Source organism: Theropithecus gelada, chromosome 2 (assembly GCF_003255815.1).
Source record: "Theropithecus gelada isolate Dixy chromosome 2, Tgel_1.0, whole genome shotgun sequence".
Lineage (NCBI taxonomy): Eukaryota > Metazoa > Chordata > Mammalia > Primates > Cercopithecidae > Theropithecus > Theropithecus gelada.
Window position 1 is genome coordinate 163,104,433 of NC_037669.1, and position 19,308 is coordinate 163,123,740.

At 45.9% G+C, this 19,308-nt stretch overlaps 1 protein-coding gene across 3 annotated transcripts in view; it reads right to left on the reverse strand.

The window, feature by feature from the left end:
* RFTN1 (raftlin, lipid raft linker 1) overlaps window positions 1-16,571 on the reverse strand; it is a 202,248-nt gene extending 185,677 nt beyond the window's left edge. For 2 of the 3 annotated variants that reach the window (XM_025375063.1, XM_025375064.1), the window contains exon 1: window positions 16,032-16,571. The gene's annotated coding sequence lies outside the window, so the exon portion shown is untranslated. Of the gene's footprint in view, window positions 1-15,376; window positions 15,511-16,031 lie in introns of those variants that run through there. The other variant, XM_025375065.1, reaches the window with a different exon arrangement.
* Between the last annotated feature and the right edge of the window lie 2,737 nt (window positions 16,572-19,308).

The window sequence follows — 19,308 nt, forward strand, 5'->3', positions numbered from 1 at the left end:
AGGCTTCTGCCCCAGCTCATCTCAAAGGGCATTATGCTTGATATCACAGGACATAAAGGGGCTCTGGGCAAATTATCCATGTGATCAGACACAGAAAAGCTAAACAGTATGTTAAATTCAACCAAATTTGGCTTGCGGATGCCTCCACACTTGAGTCATTACATAAGGAACTGCAACTTAGTTTAGTAGGTAAACTAAGTGAAAGCCTAACTTAGGATGTATACTTCTGTAACAAATAGCTGAGTCTCAGCCAATCACAGCAGCAGAGATGCAGTCAATCACAGGCAGCGAAGCCAAGCCAGCTGTCTCTGTACCTCACTTCTCTTTTCTGTACACAAAACACTGCCAGGATGTGTTTCAGGCAGGTCACTGAACCTGTTCTCGTTCTGAGGTTGCCCGATTTACGAATTTTTCTTTGCTCATGCAAACTCTGTTACATTTAATTGGTATCAAGTTTTTATTTTAATAAATACCAGCCAACACCAAAACTGTAATATCATTGAATGCTTGAATCTCAAATTTTAGAGATTGATTTCTCTGGAATGCGTGCAACCCTAGTTTAAGCAACTGTTTCTAAAGCACAGCCCTCTTTGGAAAGGCAGACACAGGAAGTAGTTGCTGGCCATCAAAACCTTAGCGTGAGTTAGTTCCTCCTACTCTTGTGTAGAGGCAGCTACCCTGCTCCCTGCTACCACACCCGCATTCCTTTTGTTTCTCCCTGGATTTTGTTTCTCTCCACCAACTCCCACCCCTGTCAAAATAGGAAAGACTTTTACATCATTCCAAAAATGTCTATAGTATGCTCAAAACAAGTCAGAAAAATCTAGCTTACAAAAAGTAGGAAAAATAAGCCGTAACAGTGACTTGCACACTATTGCAGAGTTTTCTAGGCTACACTGTTTACCATGTGACATTCCCAAACCATGATCACATTAGAATCCTGCAAGAGGATGGAGGCAAAAGATGGGTATGTTGCTTTTGAGGGCCGTGGGAGGGAAGGCAGAGGAAAGGGTCTAAGGAATAGTACTGCCAGATGCAGACAGAAGACACGGATGTGCTGCACATTCCCTTGCACAGACATTCAGGGAGTGTCTCAATGGAAGGACATCTCTCACATGGGTCAAAGTCTCTAGTAAGGTAGAAGGTAAATGGTAAGTAGGATGGTTTTTAAATGTGGCTCCAAAATCCACTGACATTCCTCCTATTGAGCCTATTGAGAGGTGAGGTCTATGTCAATTACCCTGAGTCTGGGCTCCACGACGGCTTGACCAATAGAATCTGACGGAATTTAACACAGTTCCAGTTTCTGGACCCAGCCTTAAGAAACTTGAGAACATTTGCTTGCTGAGTCTTGTGGTGCCTGCTCTTGGAATCCAGCCACCATGCCATGAGGAAGCTCAAGTAGCCCCAAAGAGGGGCCCATGTGGAGAGGAACCAACAGCCAGGACCAACTTGCTGGCCATCTTGCCAGCAAGCCATGTTGGAAGTAGATCTTCTGCCTCAGTCAAGCTGCTGATGCCATGTTAAGCAAAGACAAGCTGTTTCGCCAAGCCCTGCCAAAGCTGCAGATTCCTGAGCAAAAGAAGCTACTGTTGTTGTTTTAAGCCTCTAAGTTTTGGAGTGGTTCATTTATACCATAAGCAACTTATACACCAAGTCTGCTCAAAATGACCATGGCCTGCCACTTCCTTGGCACCTGCTGAAGTTGGCCTGCTTTTAGGGCCCCTGTTTCAGCCATTCACCCTTTGAAGGGCATCTGGGTTGTTTCTGGCACTGGCTGATTATGAATAAAGTGGCTATAAACATTTGCATAGAGGTTTTTACATGGACATAAGTTTTCACTTCTCTAGGGGAAATACCTGAGACTGGGGTTGTTGGGTTATACGGTAAGTGCAGGGGCCCTGTTAATGAAAAAATGCTTCCCTTTAAACACGGAGGATGTCCACATACTGCCCCCATGACAGGTGTATGGAAAGTGAGACCTCTCAAAGGTCAGCTAGCCCCTGCTCAACTGGGGCATCAGCTCACCAGGTGGAATCATGCCCAACGGTGCTATTCACTGACTTTTTCTCTGGTTGTTGCTTGTTTTTGTAAAAAACACATGCTAAAAGTCACCTGTGTCTAGTGAGACTCCCCTAGTACTTCATGTATGCTCCACCCTGCTCCCACAGCTCCACCCTTCCAAATTCCTATGCTCACCTCATATTGACACCCAATGTCGATCAGATTACCTATTTTATGTGTGAGTTCATTGTTGGATCAGCTTTGATTGACAGTTGTTCAGGCATTCGTTTCTCTTTTTATATTTTTGTCTTCTCAGCAGACATCCCTGAAACTATGTGTATGGGTCTCCCGAGCATTAAGGTACCAAGAAAAACTTTCCTAGAAGTCTTCAAAGGTAGAGGAAATGGAGGAGGCCTTTCCCTATTCCTATGGTGAAACAGTGGGGAAATAATCAAAACACACATACAGTTCCCCAGCAGAAATTGGTAAGGGTAATTAGGAACTAGATGCTTTCTAAAGAGGAAAATAAAGAAATCAGAAGAAGGTTCTGAGACCCGAACTGCAAGAAGAGGATGGTAGACATTGCAAATGATCTGGAAGCAAAGATCCCTTGAATGGTGGTGTTCTGGAAAAAATTTGGGCTGAATCAAACCTTAAGTGGGATGTCTCTTTGGTACACGGTAGACCAGCTTCTTACAGGAGCTATTAGTTCCATGAGGGAGGGAGCTTATGTTCCAAATTCATTCATCCATCCATTCATTCAACTCACATTTATTAAGGTCTGCTTTGAGTCAGGCACTTGGTTAGGAAACACTAAAACTGGGAAGGCCAGGCCCTGCCTTCAGGGAGATCACAGAGACAATGACGAGATACCCATGGTGCAGTGTAGCTGACTGTTCCAGAAGTCTGGACAGAATGCGGGAGCATTCTGAACAAATCACTGTTATATAAAACACAGAGATGGGTGTGGTGGTGTGCACCTGTTGTCCCAGCAACTTGGGAGGCTGAGGTAAGAGGGTCTTTTGAACCCAGGATTGCGAGGCTGCAGTGAACTGTGATTGCGCCACCTCACTGCAGCCTGAGTGACAGAGCAAGACTTATCTGTAACAAAACACACACACGCACGCACACACACAAACACAGCACATCGCCAAATACTTGGTTCCAGAAGAAGCTGACCAGCAATGGGGCACAATGTCCTGTGTCATTTTAAATGTTCTATAAAGACACATGCACACGTATGTTTATTGCGGCACTATTCACAATAGCAAAGACTTGGAATCAACCCAAATGTCCATCAGTGACAGACTGGATTAAGAAAATGTGGCACATATACACCATGGAATACTATGCAGCCACAAAAAAGGATGAGTTTGTGTCCTTTGTAGGGACATGGATGCAGCTGGAAACCATCATTCTCAGCAAAGTATCGCAAGAACAGAAAACCAAACACCGCATGTTCTCACTCATAGGTGGGAACTGAACAATGAGAACACTTGGACTCGGGAAGGGGAACATCACATACCGGGGCCTATCATGGGGAGGGGGGAGCGGGGAGGGATTGCATTGGGAGTTATACCTGATGTAAATGACGAGTTGATGGGTGCTGACGAGTTGATGGGTGCAGCACAGCAACATGGCACAAGTATACATATGTAACAAACCTGCACGTTATGCACATGTACCCTAGAACTTAAAGTATAATAATAAAAAATAAAAATAAAAAATAAAAAAAAGAAATAAACCACACTTTTGTGTTATATCCAAAAAAATAAAAATAAATAAAACGTTTAAATTATTATTTTAAAAGTATCCTAATTTGTTTCTAAAATGCTTCCCACGATGTCCATAATAACACTGGAAAACCACTTCAAAAGGATCACCTTCTTAAAAGATTATTTTTCGGCTACAATGTAGAAAAGCCTTAGTTTAAAAGTTCATTTTTACTATCAACTAGCATGCACACATTTAAATAATGGGGGCAATAAATGTAGTTATATTTTCAAATACAAATTAGTTTCATTAAGAGTAAGCCCTCATTTGCCACACTTGCTGCTAATCTAAGGCAGCCTGTAAAGCTAATTTTAACAAATGCCAACAGCTAGTGACAAGCAACCAGAGATGGGGCAATTATATGCAATGATGTTGGATCAGCTGGCAACCCCATTTTTTATTTCTACACTCAAATTCTGTATTTGAAGACACAAGCATGTTTATTACTTCATTCAGTCATCCAAAGTAAGAACTGATCATCCAAATTAAGAAGTCTTTACATGATAACGACATCTCTCTAGATCCAGAAATATAAATTAAACTTAAAAATTCAGTAGAGTATTCAGATGGTGTCAGATTTTTTGCTGTCCTGCAACAGAGCCTAAGAAACTCTAAAATGTACCGGTTGAAAGTGTTCCTGATCCAATGTCAACTGTAAAGAACAATCTATATCAAACCGTATTAATGTATGGTATCGCTTTTTAAAAGTGCTTGTGTATTTGTTTATAAAATCCTTATTTTTGAAAAACTGGCAGTTCATAAACCACCTGTTAGCAGAACTTTTTTCGGGGTCATGACACTACGGGCTACATTTTCAAGTTTTCTTTGTTGAGCATGCATTATTTTCATGGGTGAAAACAATCAGGGGCACTTTGGGAGGCTGAGGCAGGTGCATCACTTGAGCCCGGGAGTTCAAGACTAGCCTGGGCAACATGGCAAGACTCTGTCTCTACAAAACAATTTTAAGAAGAAATTAGCCAGACATGGTGGCATGTGCCTGTGGTCCCAACTACTCGGGAGGCTGAAGAGGGAACACTGCTTGAACCTAGGAGGTTGAGGCTGCAGTGAGCCATGATCTCACCACTGCATGATTGTGCCACTGCACACTACTGCTCAGCCTGGGCAACAGAGTGAGACTTTGTCTCAAAAAAAAAAAAAAAGAAAAGAAAAGACTATGGATATCACAGCCAGCCTCCAGGACGGTCCTCAATGATCCTCCCGGTATTCACACCCTTGTGTGGACCCCTCCCACAGTGAATAGGGCTGACCGGTGTAACCAGAAGAATACAGTGGAAATGAGTGTGATTTCCTAGACTAGGCTGTAGGAAACATTGTGGGTTCTACCTTGCTCTCCCAGATCTCTCGTTCTGGGGGCAGCCAGCTGCCACGTTGTGAGGACACTCTATCAGCAGGATGAAGTTCCACTGCAGGGCAATGAGGCCTCCTGCCAACAGTCAGCACTAACTCAACACCCATGTGGAAATAGATCCTACCGCCTTTGGCCCAGCTGACATCCTCACTGCAACCTCATGAGAGATCCTAAGTCAGAAGCACTCAGTTAAGCCACTTCTGGATTCCCGACTCAGAGAAACGATGCAAGATAGCATGTTTGTTGTTTTAAGCCTCTAGGTTTTAGGGCAATTTACCACCCATCAACAGATAATTAATCCAGGCTGTTCACGTTAAGAGTCTTGCTCCTATATGAGAAGCGGCATTGTGGAGTGGTTGAGAGCTGACTCTTCAGCTGCCAAGTTTTGGCGTAATTTGTGACACAATAAAAGATACCTAATAAGAGTGGTGTTTGCATTATAAGAAGAAAACACTTGCTTACCCCCCACTCCTCCAACCCCCACAACCTACCACCATCTCAGTCCATCTTAGGAGGGGTCTGAACCCGAGTCCATCTCTGCTCCGCTGCTCTCCAGCCACCCTTCGCTAAAAATAGCTCCCTCTCAGAACCTGCTACTCAACCTGTGGACCTCAGACCAGCAGCAGCATCTGGGATCTTGTTAAAAATGCAGAATCCCAGGCCCCATCCCAGACCTGCTGAATCAGAATCTGTATTTGAGCAATAAGTGATTCCTTAAAGTTTGACTCACAGTACGGTTTGAGAAACGCTGGGCTGTGGCCGTGGCTCTTAATCTTGACTGCACTTTGGAATCATCTGGAGAGCTGTGAAAAGCCCTGATGCTCAGGCATTTAGGGGTGGGGCCAGAGCACCAGTATTTTGAAAAACCCCAAGTGATGCTAACATGCAGCCAGGGTTGAGCATCAATGCTCTAGGAGCAAACCCAGTCTTTTCCCACTCCTAACACTCTTCAATCTCCTAATAGCCAGGAATCAACAGGGCCCAGGATGTCTCCTACAGCCTCACATCCAGCACTGAGAACCACAGTTCAGAGCTCAGCCACACTGATCTGCTTAGTTCCACATCCCTCAATCTCCTGAATCTCTTTCTACCTCAAACACCCCTTCCCAGTCTCCTCTGCCATCCTCCCAGGCAAGCACAGGCACCTCCTACATTTCTGTCCTCCTCCATCCTCTTGCCTCACTTTTCCAAAACTATTTTAATTATAAACCACTTCAAACACATGGAAAAGTACAGAAAATGAGATGTCTGTGGATCCACCACCTGGATTTAACAAGTGCTTACATTTTTACCTTATTTGCTTCAGATATTTTATTTTTGGATAAATAGACTTCTTGACACAGTCCTCATGCCATTCCCTTTCTCCCTATCTTTCTATCCCTGTGTGTACTCTTTTACAATCTATATATAACATATAACACCCAGAACAACATATGGCAGAGATTCTGAGGATTTCTCAGTTTGTAGTGCCCTTAGTTCCTCTGCACATTTTTTAATGGCACGCCCTAGATTTAAAAAAGTATCCAGTAGTTTCTTTTATTAAGTAGTTAGGTCCAAACAACTTAATACTTATTCACAGCCTAACAACAGTAGCCTTTCAAAAAAAAATAGCACACATAAACTGAAAGAAGAAATATTTTTTCTTTCATTCTTAACTAACCACAATTACTCACTAATGGGATGTGGGCATCTGTTGGACACTGCGCAACTTCTCAAAACTTGGAACCACACTGAACACCACCACCCTGATTCCCACTTCCACACCGATTTTCTTAGCAACTACCCAAAATGTAGCTTGTAAAGATATGACACCATCAAGAGTAATGTGGTACCGTCAGATGTTGATATTGCGAAGTGCCTCAAGCTAGTACTTAGCGTGGTATCTGACAGATGTTAAGTATTGCTGCATTTCCCTCGAAAATGTAAAATATCTGTTGGCCGCCCTGTGCATTTGCTGCAGTGCCTTGGGGTATCTTAGTCCAGAATTTGGGAACCACCAATATATAGTATTATGTATGTTCAAAAAAGTTACTTACATGCTATTGTCTCTCCCTTAGCACTCACACTCCCTCTCTCGCCCTAACTTAACCTGCTCCAGGCAAGAGCTCCCCAGTCTCTTCCCAGCCTGTCTGTCTTCTCTCCAGCTCCAGGCAGACATCTGCAAGAACTGTTTCAACATTTCCACCTGGAACTTTCTCTCTTCACCTGAGACTTTCTCAGCACTTCTGGAAGAATATGCCCCACAGAATGCAGCACCTTGCCCAACAAGCCTGCTCTTCCTCCTGCATTTCTCATCTCTGGGTAATACCACTGCCCTCCTAACATCCAGGCCCAAAGCCCCAGTAGCCTGCTCCCGCCACCATCCTCACCCTGACATTGGCCCACCAAGAGCTGGTGGATGCTATCCATCCCCCCACTTTATTCTCCAAACCAATCTGCCATCTCAACAGCAACCAATGCTTTCCTGGAATCTGGCTCCCCCTCATCCATCTAATTCCTATCTCCAGCTTTTCCCACCTTAATCATTTTACAGCACACAAGTGGCTCAAACAGCATAATCACATCCACTGTGCAGCTCGGAGTCCTCAGCCTCAATCTCACTCAACCCTTCCTCCTTTCCAGTCTTACCTCCCATTGTTTCCCTTCACAGTTGACCCTAGAGTCAAGTCAGGCTAAGCTACTGCAATCTTTTGTACACCCTCAGAACTCTCCAGGCACCACCATTTTCCTCCAGTGAACTTCCACCTGACATTGCTTTCCTGTACCTCTCATCCTCTGTATTAATCACAGTTCTCCAGAGAAACAGAACTAGTCAGATACGTGTGTGTGTGTGTGTATGTGTGCGCGTGTGTGTACACCCAGATAGAGAGAGACAAATAGAGGTATTTATTATAAGGAATTAGCTCATGAAATTGGGGGGCCGACAAGTTTAAAATCTTCAGGGAAGGCCAGAAGGCTGGAAACCCAGAGAATAGTTGATGCTGCAATCTTGAATCCAAAGGTGGTCTGGAGTCAGAATTCCTTCTCGTGGATCTCAGTATTTTTTCTTAAGGCTCTCAACTGAATGGATGAGGTTCACCCACATGATGGAGGGTAATCTGCTTTACTCCAAGTCTTCTGATTGCACAATTCATCATGCCTAAAAAATAACTCACAGCAAAACCTACCCTGGTGTTTGGCCAAAAACTAGGCACATAGCCTAGGAAAAACTGACATAAAATTAACTGTCACACTCCTTCAAGGCTGAGCTCTAAGAGGATTGCCACTTTAGGCCATTGATTCATCCAATAAATAAGTAATGAGCACTTACTATATGCAAGGTCCTGTTCTAAATGCTAGTGATACCAAAGTAAAACGAAAGGGATTCACACAGTAAAAGAACAAGCCTCCCCTCGTGGACCTTACCTTCAGAAGCCGAGAAACAGGCAATAGACAAACACATAAAAATAATACATGAAATTCCATTTTTAAAGTATGCCAACTAGAACAAAAATAATGCAAGGGAGGGGTAGCAATCACAGGAGGAGGTACGATGTTTTAAATACAGGGATCGAGAAAGGCCACACCCAGAAGGTGTGTGGTTTAAGCAAAATCATGAAGAAGGCCACAGAGCGAGCCATGGGATAAGGGGGAGGGTGGGCTAGGCAAGGCAGTGGCAGGTGCAAACAAGCTGGGGTGTGGCGCCCCCGGGGAGGTTGACCGGACCTCGGGGTGAAGTCAGACAGGGCTTGGGAGACAGAACGCAGGTCTGGCCGGGCCGTGAGCACTTCAGCTTTACCCTGACTGAGGTGGAAGCCTCTGGAAGGTTTCGAGCTGAGGGAAGACATCAATTACTCCAGCCATGACAGACCATGAGAGCAGAGAGCCCAGATGACAGTAAGTAGACGGGTGAGCAGTGGTCAAATTCTGTATATGTTTTGAAGGTAGAAAACGGGATTGATTGATGATTTAGAAAAAGGGGATGAGCAAAAGAGGGCATCCAAGACACCTCTAGGGTTGGTCACCAGCACCTGCAAGGCTGGAGTGGCCATCTTCTGAGATGGGTAGAGGAAGCCAGGAGTTATCCATGTTAACTCCATCCAAGCAGAGGTGTGCAGTGGGCCACTGGATGTACCATTCTGAGTCCAGAGGAGAGCTCCACAGCTCTTGGTAATGCCTCATCTCCCCACATGACAGTAAATTTCTGGAAGGCAGCAAGCAGGTCTTCTTCATCCCCAACAGCAGCTATGCCTGCCCGTAACAGATGCACAATAAATACCTACTTAGCAGCATCTTTCGGGAATAGGAAAGACACTTATCTGGTACAGGATGGTAAAGGGCATTTGGAATATTCCCTGTGTGGCTCTCAAATTCACTTTCTTAACAGTACAGCACAGGGGTTGGTCATACAGGCTCTGGAACCAGACTGACTAGGTGCAAATCTTGTGCCCTTATTTCTTACCTGTGTGACCTCAAGGAAGCCATTTAACCTCAGTTTTCTCGTCTGTAAAATGGGGACAACTGCAACATCTACTTCTAGGGTGAGGACTAAATAAGGTACGGTGAGTTAATATTTAACAGGGCTCAGAAGAGCTCAGACACATGGAAAGAGCAGTATAGATATTAACCATTTTAGTACTCCACTAGGATTACTTGTTGCCCATTATGAAGATGCCTTTTGACCTATTCTGGCCAATAGTCATGATTATACCACACGGGAAAGGGCACACTGAAAAGGGTATCATAAGACACTGGAAAAGCCCAAAAGGCCTCTCTAAATTAAAGAAGTGTTTAAACAAACAACCTGATTTCTTGTGCTTTATATTTCCAAAATTTGCTAATACATGATATGATCAGGTTCCATTAACCAGAGTCTATGATTAACCAAATCTCTTCCTACCCAACTTTCTAAGTAAAATCTATTACAACAGTTCCCCCAAATCTGAGGAACTTGAGCGCTATTCCATAAAAGTTGAAGGATTCCTCAGGACAAAGGGTAAAAGGCAAAGTAAGGAGTTTCAAAACACACACACACACAGACACACACACACCCACACATACACATGTACATACATACACACACACACGTGCATATCCACAAACACACACATACATACACACACAATACACATACACATACACACATACATACACATACACACACATACACATACACATGTACACACATACACACACATATACATACACACACATGCACACATCCACAAACATGCACATAAATACACACACAATACACATAAACATACACATACATACACATACACACATACACACACATACACACACATACACACACACATACACACATACATATACACACACATGCACACAAATGAAAGCTGATAGGCCCCCATAAAGAATAAATTCTAACCCTCAAGGAGGTCTCCCTATGGAACAACAAGATGGGACATTTCAGGTGTAAACGCCAGAGAAAGCTGTCTGTGAGGTGCATCTGGCTTCCTGGCTGAAGAAGTGTGGAAACCTCCAGTGCGGGATCTTAAAGTAGCATAAGAGTTTGTCGGCATCAAACAACGGAGCCAAGCATAGCTTATGTTGATTTCCCGCTTCCGGCTGGACTGGCTGCTTGCGGACACCTGAGGAGTGCCTTCCTGTCTTCTGTGAGGCTGGTTCTGGAGTACCGTACACCACAGCAGAGGCGACAGCCCCAGGACCAGTCCTCCACTGTCCCATGTAACTGGGACACCAAAGCTGCCAGCCTTCTGCATCACTCCCTGCACCCCGGAGGCAGGTCAAATCCAGGAAAACCCCAAACGAAGCTTTCAAGTACCCCAAATGGTGTCTCCTCCATCTCAGTCCTGGCAGGTAGCCATCGCTGCAGAATGTGACCTGATTTTCCAGCTCTTTGGTTCTGGCCCACTGAGAGTGATTTTTCCTCCTGAATTCAGCCCAGGTAGGGAGTAAGTCACACAATTGCATATTTAAAAGCTGAACGGAATTCTTATTTGGAGAGCAAGGAATTAGCCGGGTTCAAGTAGTGGCTATCGCTTGCCTGCTGTACCAATCTTTTATGAGAAAGTGTCTTGATAAAATATGCAATGCTAATAATGAAAGCCCCTTAGGGGCCCAGGAGAAAAGGGAGACTCAAATGTATGTCAAAACCTGAATGTGAATGGGAGGAAAGATCACACGCACGCATGCACATACACACCTTTAAAAGGTAAACATAAAAGCAACATCTGGCTAAATGTATCCCTTTGTCAGTGAAAAATAGCATAAACCCTAGCCAAGTGTGTTACCAATTCTTAAACCGAAGGGTAAAAAGGAAACACTTACTACAGAGCAGCACTATCAAACAGAACTTTCAGCAATGATGAAAACACTGTCTGCGCTAACCAATTCAGTAGCCACTAACCACATGTGGCTCTGGGCCACCTGAAATGTGGTGAGTGAGATTGAAGAACTGAATTTTAAATTTTCTTTTATTTTAATTCATTACATTTAAATGTAAATAGCCACATGTAACTAGTGGCTACTGTATGGAACAGTTCAGCTGGCAACATCTTTCTGTTCCTTCAATAAAATTGTAATCCTAATCAACCAATAATATTTTAAATTATCATCAAAATTAGTATAAGCCCCTGGCTGTGCCAAACTCAGTAAGCTTGAGACAAAATGAAAACAAACAACAACAACAACAACAAACTAAAGAAAATGATTGCTGTGTATCATTTCCTGTAACTCTGTTCTGATTATCTAGTTTACATTTCTGTTATACTATGCCTCTGTGTATTTGGAAATCCGTGATTGTAGACAGATTTTGCCTTCAAAAAACCAGAATGTCACAGTCTCTTCCCTTAAGGTCTTAGAAAAATGAAAACGTGAACTCAGGGAAAGTTAACCTCGCAGGCTTCAGTTTCCTCAGGGCTGAAGTGAAGATAATGTAAGTACTCGCCTCTCATGAGGATCAAATTCAGATAATGCGTGCAAAGTGTACAACAGTGCCTGGCAAAGGGTAAGCACTCAGCAATTGGCAGCTTCAATTATTAGTATTTTATTAACAATATTAAAATAGGTAATAAAGAGAACAGTGCTAATACAATGAAAGTTTACACTGAGCGAAATCTTCCTAGGCCCAAACCCTTTGAACGTGTTTTCCAAGCCATGGTAAAGTGCCCTCTGGTAAAATACATCTTGGGGCCCTGACAATCTTGACACCCACCGTCAACCTGCAGAGAGGCCATCACCCAGATGGGTATCACGAGTCACAAAATCACTCAGCCCATGTTTACTGTGCCCCTACCCTCTGGCAGGCACTGCGCTAGGCTTTTAAGGAGGAGGGAACAGTCTCCAAACACAGTGCAATGTCTCAAGACTCTGAGCTGTCTGCCACCTGACTCCTGCAAAGCGTGGTCAGCACTGGGACACCTTGATGAGATGCAAAAAAATTCATCCTGGAGTCCCACTCAGACGGAAAGGTTCACTTCCTGTTTCCTAGACCAGCCAAGGGCAAGCTCTGGCTGCTGGCACCACAGAGAGGGACTAAGTTATTAGGGGACCTGAGGGGCACAGGCCCATTTTCTCAGTCAGGACAATAAGAGGGGTGTTGACAGGCCACGTTTCTCACTGAGAGGCCAGATCACTTTCACAAGAGAGTCATTCTCTGAGTCTTCACAAAGCCAAATCTGACCTGCCCCTCAAAACAAACACAACCCCTTTTAATAGCTGGCTGTCCAAGCCGGTGAAATCCAAGGGGAATCTCCACCAAGTTAATATCAACCATACTAACAGACCAGAAATCCCCCAGGAGTCTCTAGGCAGAAGCTTAGTAAAATTCTGTAGGGCTTGGGGTTATTTTTCTTTTTATAGAAAGCACTCAATCAATCTTCTTTCACAACCAAGGGTACATTCCCCTATGGAATTCCCTTCTCTGAAAATCTCTAAAAATAAAATATTCATCTGATCGTCTGCAATGATTTAAGCTTAAACCCATTTACAGGCAGAGTCAGGACTTCCTATGGCCCCTCCACCTATAAAAACATGTTCCCCACTGCCTCAGGTTCCCTCTAGTCCCAGAAGAACACTAGTCAAACCAAGCTCTTGGCTTTAAGATAGGAAAGACAGGGTTGAAGTATCTGGAATCTCATACTCATATTCTTTGCTGGTGAGAGTATAAAATGGTATAACCATGTTGGAAAAAGGTCTGGCAGTTTCTTATCAGGTTTCCATATACCTCCTTTCTGACCCAGCAATTTACTACTAGGTGTTTACCCATGAGAAATGAGAACACATGTCCCTAAGGAGACCTGTACACAAATGTTCACAGCAGCTTTGTTCACAATAGCCAAAGAAAGAAAGAAAGAAACTAGAAGAAGAAAGAAACTAGAATAATCTATGTGTCCATTAACAGAATATACAAACAAACTGTGGAGGAGACATGCTCCAGAACATAAGTCAGCAATAAAAAAAGACCAAATCATGGATACAACATGGATGAATCTCAAAAACATGGTGAGCTTTACACAATACTGTAGAATTCCATTTACAGGAAGTTCAAGAACAAGTGAAACTCACCTATGATGAGATACGGCAGCGGTTGCCACTGACAGGGTGAGGGCAGAGAATCACTGAGAATGAGGATGAAGGCACTTACTGGGGTGACAGTAATATTCTCTGTCTTGATAAGGACTAGGGTTACACAGGTGCATGCATCTGTCAAAACATTATGCAAATGGTACTCTCCAGATTTGCACATTTCACTACATGTATATAAATTTTATCTTAAGGAAACCATGAACACATATTGAAGTCTAAATAATAAAATGTGTACTAAAATGTTTAGGAATGACCTGTACCAACATCTGTAATTTACTTTAAAATGCATAAAACAATCCGCTGGACTTATGGATAGATAGAGGGATGGCTGGATGGATGTGTAGTTAAGCAAAGATGGCAAAATGTGAATTAGACTCTAGGCGTGTATATAGAGGTGGTCACTGCTCTTGCAACTTTTCTATATCTTAAAAAATGGGATGGGGATAGAGTCACAGTGTCCTTTCCTTAGTCCACCAAGTTAGAAATCTGGCAAAGCACCGATGCCCCACCAAGCCATGGGACCACAATTCTGCTAAAAGAGAAGACTGGAAGAACACAAGTAGCTTTACAGGAACTCACATCACTCATGCCAAAGATTTTCTGCTTGTTTCCCTACAGACAAAGCAATTATTTGAATGTAAGCCAAAAATTCCTGCTCAAGAGGGAGAAAGAGAACTCACTGACTTGTATTCCCAATTTATTATCTTTCAATTCCTGTACCAAATCTACTAGCTAACTGCACAACACTCCACTTCCATTTGCCCCAAGTCCATACAGCCAAAAAGCAAACAAAGAAAAACCAAGCCAGTGACTTGACATACAAATGCAGCCAGAGGATGACGTGCCAGCCCTGGGGCTTTGAATTACTCAGGCGGCCCGAAACCCCACTGAAGGCAAAAGAGGATGCAGAGCTCAGCCTGAGGTTAGAGTGATTTCACTGAGGTTAGCGCACACGCACCAAAGAGCCCCAAACAGCTTGCTTTGTAACCCCTCTGTGGGGTTTGGTGACATCTGGGGTCACTGGAACTTCGTTGGGATTCAGCTGTTCAGAGGTACAAATTAGGAATCCCGGCAGCAGGGGGCAGGGGGGAGCAGAGTGGCCCTACCCACAGGCCCAGAGGTCGCTCACATTACACCCGGCTTCCTTCCTGGCAAGGCCTTACTTATCCTGAGATGACACACGACGGCAGGGGTTGGAAGATGCCCAGTCTAATTGAGCGCCCAGCTCCTGAAACAGCTGTACCGACTACAAGGGTTTCAGCACATGAGTTGCTGGAAACTGGGGTGGCCACTGACAGAGACTGAGTAAGACTTTTTTAAAAAAAGTACTTCTTGTTTGTTTGTTTTAAGCCCCCAAAGAAACTCACTGACACCACCCAGCGTCCCAAGGGATCACCCACAACCACACAGGGCAGCTGAGGGCAAGCGCAGAGGCACAGAGAGACAGTAGGGAGCGCGCCTGGGTCTACAACCTTGGCCTCCACGCGGTTCTTGCTGCCAAAGGCAGCGACACCGGAGGTGAAGGGCACTAGCCCTGGCCTAGGACTGGGGTGCGCGTGCCTGACAACGGGGCTTCCTGAAATACACAACCACCTCCTCCTCGTCCAGACCCATATCCATCCTGACGTCCCTTGAGTCTAGAGAAGTGGGTTAAGACAAGGAAAGAAAATCTCTTACAGAAGAGGAGATGCCCGTTTTCAGTGCTGGGGACTCTCCGCACCCCGCGTCCCTGTGCTGCTAGTGGTTCCGGCGCTTCCTCGAAGCGCGCGGCATGTCTGCTCTTACAGGTCCAGCACCTCTGTCCCCAGAGCAAACCCACCTTCTAGGGCACACGCAGAGGGGCAGTCAGGCACCGCCTCCACCCTGCCCCACCCCAGCCGCGCGCACCCCTGAAACCTGGACTCCGCGACCAGCTCCCGCCTGTTCTTTTCCGAGGACCCCAGCGGCAGTGTGTCCTGGACCCACCTGTAGCCTCGAAGCTCCCCCACCTCCGCGGCCTTCCTAGGCGCTTCTGAGCCTGCAGAGCCCACGACCCCCAACAGGCTGCTCCGGAGTGCCTCTCCCTACATCGCTCCAGGAATGACTCCCCCACACCCGCCCTCCCCCCAAAAAAAAGTTGGCCCAAGATCCAGGCGTCCCATGGATCAGCCCAGGTCCCCATCCCACGCGGGCCAACGGGGGCTGCTCTGGCAGCTCCGGAGCCCCGGCACAGAGCAACCTGCAGGGAGGCGCCACGCGGGGTTCCCACTACCCGCCAGGGACCCGGTCCACAGGGCCAAACGGAGGGGTCTGTGCCGGTCGACACCCCAAGCCCTGTCGCGCCCCCACCTACCGTATGGGACCAGCGGAGGAGAAGGCGCGGGCGCGGGCTCCCTGAGACAGCGTGTTCCGTCCCGGGAGGAAAGTTTGTGCCATACAGAGGAGGCGGGGAGGACAAGGGCGCCGGTGGGTGGAGGCGGGGGCGGCGGCGCCGCGTGCTCGTATGTCTGTCCCTCCGTTGATCGGTGCGTCGGTCCCTCCCCGGAGCCCGCGGCCGCCGCGCTCTCGCTCGCTGCGCCCAGCGCCCGGCGCGCTCCGGCTCCAGCCCCGACGCGCCCCCGCCGCCGCCGCCGCGCGTCCGCCGGCTACACTTCCTCTTCCTCTTAACTCATGTGCAAAATATGCTGCGCTGCATCTTCAGGGAAAGCCTCGCGGCCCCTGACAGCAGCCGCTGGAGCCGTGGGCCCGCCCAGCTCTCCCTGCGCCCCCTCGGAGTTCCGCACGGTCACCTCCACGCGGCCGAGCTGCAAGCAACCCTGGCAGCCTCAGAACCCAGGGGTCAGGGGCACACCGATCCTCCCTCCCAGCGCCTCCTAATCAAGGTTGTGGGCTGTCAGGAGAGCGCCTGGGAGACTAGGATCCCTCAAGATTTGAGCCAGGATGCTGAAAGGGCGACTGCCATTAAGGTGCTGATGGCTGGGGGTGGGGTTGGGGCAGACTTGAGAGAGGACCATTTCTCGATCCCATTCCACAGGTGGGAGCATCCCCAGACATCTCAGGTGATGCTGAAGTTATCTCTTGCGAGTTAGTGCTTCAGGGAAGGGTAATGCCACTGTCTCCCTTGCCATCCCCTGGTCTACCTACTTAAGATGTCCAGAGGTTTGAGAAGATCTGGAGAATAACCTTGCGTGGCAACTTGAGGCACCCAAGGAGAAAATTATATAAAGAATGAATGAAGCACCAGTCAACCAGGCTGCATTCGTAAAGTGAAGATATGAGGCAAGGAGCCATTGGAAAATATTTTCTTCCTAAAACTAAACCAAGCAGAATTACAGTGTAGGGGTTAAGAGGGGGAACCCTAAAGTCAAATGGTCAGGGTTGGATTCCTGGCTTTGGTACTTATTGGCTGTGTGACTCGGGGTAAGTGACTTAACTGCTCTGGGCCTATTTGTCACATCGCACTTCTTCATGGGTTATTATATGTAAAGTGTTTAGGAACCACTCTATAACTTAGCTATTATCATTATATAAGGGACTAGAACAAGAAGGGTGCGATAATCTAATTAATTATCTCCATTTTCTCATTGGGCAAAGGCAGCCCTGTGTGGGCAAAGTGAAGCAGTGGAGCCCACAGGGCAGAGGGCTGGTTTCGGGGCCCAGCGGTGTTTCCATGAGGTCCTTCTGGTACTAATCACATTCTTCTAGCAGGTAAGGAAGCACTATTTTGTTTTCATGGACTCTTCCTGTTACCACATCTTCTCAGAGATTTTCTTCCTTGTTTTCTCTTTCCATAGCCTTCCTAGTTCTGTTTTGCTCCCTTCCCCCACAACACTGTTTTGTTTTTATTTTTTTCTCCTTTCCCTTTCCACCCCACCTTTTCCTGGTGTCACACTCACCACTACTATCCCGAATGTCCCCCATTTTCTCCCCTACACTTGAGCTTGCCACATGAAAGAAAATAAGACAGGTGACCACCCAAGTCCAAGTTCAAACGGTAGAGAGTGGGGCTATATGTTCAGGGGCATCACCAGAGGTTGTGAACACCCATTTATGAAGCCAAAGGGAGGGGTCTTCATGCTATCTATCTGCCCGAGGTCTTGAATTGCTGCAAGTCGGGGTCCATCCGAAATCTTTCTGATCCTTTGCTGGTCCCTAGGCCAGAGAAACAAAATAAAATTGATATAGGTATTAACCGGTAGGCATTTAAAAGAAGATGAAGAAAAAAGGAGGGTGGGGGTTGGGGAGTGCAGCATAACCTAGTTGCAGTGTGGTTGATTTCTTTTAAGCAAATCATTTTCATTCTATAAAACTTTTGCACACCATTGTGTTTTTTGTGCTGTTTTGTTTCTTTTTAAGACACCAGTCCTTGAGGTTAATATGCTATTCTGATTGTTTCCATTTTCTTCCACTCAATATTTTCCTGAGTACTAATAATCGTGGGCAAATGTCTTAAATGACTTTTTTCCCTGCTTGGATCTGCATTTTTTTTAGGGTTTTCTAGAACTCCTGATCTTCTTGATATTCTGATGCTTCCTACTGGCACATAGTAGGTGTTCAGTAAATATGTGTGGAATGAATGGATGCGCCAATAGCATCCAGATCTTTTAAGGCTCTTCTTAACCTGCATTCAGCAATTATCTAGAGTGTTCCAATTCTCCTTCACCTGGAATATTTAACGAGGAGCCAAATGTTGGATTCACTTGTGTTCTGTAGAGAGCTGCCTGTATTTTCCACTTGACTGCCATGGACTGGCCAGCCATGGGAGAGACCCTGGGCAGCTGGGTCTCACCTCTAACTGACCTTGCCTACCCAGCCCCAAACCCAAAGATGCTGGGACTGTATCCTAGTGGGTTACCTTGGCAACCTCACAATGTCATCTGTTAGAATGTCCTAGGGCGGCAGCTTTTAATTCTATCACAGCGGTCTCATCGGGGGTCATGTAATAGTGCTGTTTTTCCTCTGCTCACACTTCCTCCCCCTGTGATTTAACACTAAGTACTCGGGGAGGAGCTGAACACGGGAAAAACCAAGCTATTACTGCATGACAGGTCACAGATGGCCCCAGAACTGGGGTCCCGAGTGTTCACAGTCAATAAGACGCAGGTCCCAAGCTAATGGGGAAGCTGGATCTCCTCACACCCCCTGTGGAAAGAAGAGGAGTTAAGCCAGCCTAGGCAAGTGTAAGAAGCTGCCATGGCCAGACTGCACAATTCTTGTAAAAGCTCAGTTAAAGGAGCCCCCCGCTGGAGTAATTCTTTCTTGGACTCAGCAGCACCACCCCACTCTGGAGATGATTAAGGCCATGGGTACCAGCAGCCAGAGCAATTTCGCTGCATCCTAACTACGCTGAGGCTTGGAGGGAAAGAGAATCCCAGCTAACCTATTCTGCTCACCTTCTTCCCACCCGACCCCATCCCCACAATTTCATTCACTTAGGTCCACCCTGCTCCTAACTTAGCCCAAAATAATTCAATTCCCCCTCTCTGCAGAGAGTAATCACAATTCATAGCAGAAATGGATCAAACAAAAGCTTTGGAGCCTGAAGAGCTATTGTTCTAATTGTTTATTTACAGCACCATGAAACCCAGACCTTATACTTGCCAGTTGAACAGCAGAGTTTCAGGGCTGGC